This window comes from Cupressus sempervirens, chromosome 11, assembly GCF_028749045.1.
Source record: "Cupressus sempervirens isolate cs-2001-9-10 chromosome 11, ASM2874904v1, whole genome shotgun sequence".
In the NCBI taxonomy this organism is placed as follows: Eukaryota; Viridiplantae; Streptophyta; class Pinopsida; order Cupressales; family Cupressaceae; genus Cupressus; species Cupressus sempervirens.
In genome coordinates, this window is record NC_143128.1 from 473,009,270 (window position 1) to 473,014,830 (window position 5,561).

Here is a 5,561-nt window from a genome sequence, read left to right on the forward strand (position 1 = left end):
TTCAAATAGGTACCAGCAGTTTCATTACTTATAGTCAGCATTACTAATGTTTTCTATTATCAAATTTTTGTATTCTACAACATAGCCATATCAACAAGGCATGATTTTTTAGTTAGTTAACATTCATTCCAATGCTTCTTCTTTATTTTTGATAGTCATTCTTGGTTTTATACAATTACTATACGAATCATTAATTGGTAACTTCTTATAATGTCTTTTTGGTTTGTTTGGTTGAATTCTCTTTCCTCTTACTAGGGTTATTAAGAGTGGCATGTGATCTTCATCACATTAATCCATCCCCATGTCTTTAGTATACATCCTAATTATTTAATCTCGTGGTATGAGTATCATGACAACTTTTCCATTCTCTAAATCCCCTAGTTTTTTCCCTTATCAAAATGAGTATTTCTACTCATAGAAGAAATAGTTTCTAATAGTAAAGGTTTTTATGTTGGTTAGATATATGGAAGAATCCAAAAATAATTTATTTAGCATACCGTGACAACAATGGAGTAACTAGTTCTTCATTAACGTATTCCTCCTATCCCCCATTTCTATACTAGAATAAAGAAGCATCAGTAGTAAGTATTGAGTTTTCTTTCTCTTCACTAGTCTCAATGGATACTTCATAAGTTGTTCCCTTGCGAATTCTAATTCTTGGAATGATGTCAGCTACTACTATTCCAAATAGATGGAGAGGTCTATAACTATTACCTATGATGGGTCATACAAAATCTTCCAACTCCTTGTGATTTTAATGACTATTGATGCAAGAATAGTGAGAAGACATATATCTATTTCTTGAGTTCTTTTGATTTTTTAATAGTACCTTAGACTAATTATATATAGAAACTAGATATAAATCACTAAAGAAATGATTGTGATGAACTCAAATGATAAGAACCAAGACAATGTAAAAAATTACACATTGTATGATCTCATTTTTTAAAGGGTGCAAGCTCAATGGAAGAGCACATGCTTTACAAGCAGATGGATGGTGGTTTGATTCCATCGTGCCCTCTTATGACCAAATACACTATTAAATATGCTACTAAATATTTGATTAAATATACTATGAGATATGCTACTAAATATATTGCTAAACATGTGACTAGATATAATAAATATGTGACCAAATATACGATTAAATATGCTACTAAATATGTGACTAAATCAACTATCAAATATACAACTAAATATGTGATTCAATATACTACTAAGTGTGTGACTAGTCACATGATTAAATATACTAATAAATATACCACTATAAACACTACAAAATATATCACTATATATACTACTACATATAACACTAAATCAATTATCAAAAGTAGCGATCAAATAAATGAAAAAACCTGCTTAGTAGTAAATTTAGTAGTGTTATAAATGATTGGATATTAACTACTATTAATCGAGTGACTAAGTTTATTCACATATATACAAATTTGAGTGGTTTTTTAGTCACATATTGTTATTTTTGTACTAGTGGTATAAGTAAGGGGGTCTTGTGAGGTCTTTAGGCATTCATTTAGAGGAGTGCATCAAATTCATTTAGGAGGATTAGATATTGAGTTCAGCATGGAGTAGCTGAAGATCAAAGTTTTCTTAAGTGTGATAGAGCATCGAATATGAGGTAGTTTACACTTGGATATTGGGTGCATTTTGAGAAGGGAGAGTAGTTGAGGCTTGGGAAATAAGGAGATTGTTTGGTGGGATTGCAAGCACAAGTTTATATCTTCCTTGAAGGTTTCTACTAGTGTGGATATGGACTATCTAGTGTTGGGATTGGGTCTTGAGTGATCTTGTAGAACTGATATTGTAATTTTTGTTGTATTTGGTCATAACTTGAAAAGCCTTATAGCTAGGAATATTGCATGTAAGAAATTATATTATGAATAAAGAGTTGAATTTGGTATTAGATTGTGTATCTTGTGTTGTGTTTTCACTATGTGGTTATTTGTAGGGATTTGGATTACCTCTAGTAGGGGTACCCTTAGATTCTCATTATGTCAGATGGTATCAGAGCACAATTGTTCCTGAGCATGTAGATAGATTGCCGAAGTTGGGGTAGTTTACACCAAGACCTTGGGTTGAGAGTAGTTTATCTAAGAAGGTCTTGATTTGGCAGTGGATTTTTTTAAGAGGGTTTACAAAGATCTTGGAAGATGTCTCTAAGAAGATCAAACCTTGGGATGATTGTGAATCTATGAGATGTAGAGAAGAAAAGGCTTTCTAAGGTGTTTTCTCAGTTTGAATCTAGTTTTGCTAATTAAGTTAAAGACAAGATGGGGAGGGAATTACATAGATGTTTGTGGAGTTGGAATCTACTAATCTGAAAGAGATTTATCTAGCCAATTAGAAGACTTTTTCATGAGACAAGGTGGTATAACATGGTTTCAGTGGAGGAAGGTATGTGAGTTTGGTTTTGATCAGTTCGTGGAGTCTGATTTGAAACCTACAAAGTAATCAATGGTTGTTGCTAAAATACTTGAGCTTACCAGGGAGATTCCTAATCTTGTTGATGTTGAGGTTGAGATTGGTTTTCATGATTATTTGGTTGTGTCTGACATAAAAATTACAAAGTATCTTGTTGTAAGAAATGAGACCATTGGTGTTGTGAGTTTGGCATGTGTTGATCTATATATTGCTATTGAGATGGAGTTTTTTTTTGTTAGTGTGGATTTAGTAGTTATTGATGAAGCATTATATTTATTTTGTTCTTGGAAGTGAGCATGTTGATTTGATGGTTGATATTCTAGTGTTTGACAAATGGATGTAGATTTGGATGATTTGCATGTTGATTTTCTTGTCCTTGTTGGAGTGGAAGCCTTTGGTGAAGATGATGGTTGTTGATATTTCTTTGGACATCAAAGTGTGGGACACACTTTTTATTTACATGGGGAGCCTAATGTAGGAGCATCTTGTATTTTCTCAATGACTACTTTAGAGGAGTTTTCGGTAGTTACTTTAGATTTAATTTGTGTGTTTATCGAGCATGCTTGGTTAATCTTTGGTTTATGCTTGTGAGTGAAGAGATGGTACTTATTCATTACTGGGTGGTTTGTGGTTATTGTGTTAACTAAGTGACTCAGTTAATGAAGGTTTTCAATGATGCTTGGGGCACTTGGCATATATTGTGGCTTGGTTTACATTGATAAGTCAGCAATAGTGTTACCTAAGTTAGCTTGGTCAATGAAGGGGTTTGGCTATGCTTGATAGATTTTCTTATGCTCAATGGTGGTTTCTTACACTCATTCATAACTTAGTTTCTCTATTTCCTAAGTTTTCTATGAGCCAACCTTTTAACATTTAATTTGGGTTATAGGTATTTAATATGTGCTACATCTGATCTGTGGATTATGCATATATTTAATGTAAGGGTTATTTTAATTTGTATTGGGCTAGGCCAACTTGTGGTGTAGTTGGGTATATGTAAGGGGGTTTTTGATGCAGGAGCATCCAGAGGTATAAGGGCAATCCTATGTCACCCAAAAAATGTACTTAGACTTAGTTTTTGTTTCATCTATTTTCATTTTTGGATACCCATTTGGGTCAAATAAAGGTTCCAACTCTCACAGTTCCACTATCAGTGTGCTAGAAAATCTTGAAAAAATAGGAGCATGTCATTGGGCCATCATTTTGGTGAACTAGGAGGTTTAAATTGGCTAGATGAATGTAATTGTAATTTAGAGCATTCCAAAAAAAGAATCAAGTCAAAAGGCCCCACGATTTGAAAGTTATTGCAGTTTTTTGGGTTTTGGAGACCTCCTAAGAATGCTTCAAAGTTAGGTTAGGGGAATTAAATGACCTCAAAAAGGGCCAAAAAATGGGGGACTAGTGAAGCTTGTCCATAGGGCTATAGAGCCCTTCGAGAGCTTTTCAAAAATGTAAACAGTTTGTCAATCGAAGATATGGTTCAAAAGTTATGCCTCTTGAAAGTTCAGTGACCATTTTTGGATTCTTCTAGATTTGCATGAACTTCTAACGTAGCTTTTGGAACCTTCTATTTGGTCAGTGGATGCCTACTAGCACCTTCTAGAATTTATTCCTAGTCCTTAACCCTCTAGGGTCTATTTAAGGAGATTTCTGGCATTATAAAAGGCAGTTCGAAATGGAGTTTGAGAGGAGGTACTGAAAGGAGAAATTATCTCCAGATTTATGCTATTGTAAGCCTTTAGGGCATGTTTTGAAGTTTATTTTCTTGTACTATTTGTACTAGCCTATTTTCTCAGTTAATATAATTTCCCTTTTTCTATTGTGTCCATTCTGTTCTTGGGTTGTGTCTCCATCAATTTTGTGGAGTCTTTAGGCATTCATTTAGAGGAGTGAGTCAGATTCATTCAGGGGGAGTGGATCTTGAGTTTAACGTGGAGTAGCTAAAGAGTGAAGTTTTCCTAAGTGTGTAGATAGAACATCAAATGGGATGCAAATTGAGAAGGGCTAGTAGTTGAGGCTTGGGAAACAGGGAGATTACTTGGTGGGCTTGCGAGCACAAGTTTACATCTTTCTTGAAGCTTTCTACTAGTGTAGATTTGGACTAGCTAGTGTTGGGATTGGATCTTGAGGGATATTGCAAAATTGATATTGTGATTTTTATTGTATTTGGCCATAACTTGGAAGGCCTTATAGTCAAGCATATTGCATGTAAATAGTTATTTTATGAATAAAGAGTTGCGTTTGGTATTAGATTGTATATCTTGTGTTTTGTTTCCATTGTGTGGTTATTTGTAGGGATCTAGATTACCTCCAGTAGGGGTACCCTTGAAATTGCATTGTATCAAATTGAGAATTGAACAAGCAAGGTAGTGCTAAATCTTACAAATCATTTGATTTCTACTTTATTACAATTGTAGCAAAAAAATCTCTTAACCAGGTGGACCTAAGAAGTCTATGAATCCTATATGGAAACATCGATTAGTGATGTTTGTAATTCCTTTAGAGTAGACCACTCTTTAGAAAAGATCAAGGAGTGATAAGGTCTAGATGGTCTTAATTTTAAGCCCTCCAACCACCTCACCCTAAGAAACTACATATAAACCTTTGACAGGGTTGGCTCCTATGAGAGCTCACTTCAAAGAGTGAAATTATTTAGATTATTGGTCCCATGTGGTTTTTCCCTTTAAAGAGTTTCTATTTTAAACCATTATTTCAAATGTGTGATTGGATTTATTTTGCAATTTTATTTTCATGATATTTACCTAATACTACAACTTAGTAAAACTAGGTAACAATGAGGTAAAAGCTAAGTTATATTTATGATACTTGATAATAACAAAAACAATGAGCTAATAGTCAAATGTGAATTGGTTACAATATTCAATTATGATGTTGAATGAGATTACTAAGTTATTTCTTTCAATGTATATGAAGTTGTATTGGTACTAAATTGTTTTAAAGGCCTATAGTATAAGTGGACATAATTGATTCACCCCACTCTCGCCCCCCACCCCCCACCACCCTCGACTCAGGTATCTTAAAAAATGATGTTTGTTATAAGGTTTAAAAGCTCAATTACAACATAAAATTATTATGAATAGATGTTTCCCTTTAAAATGATCCCT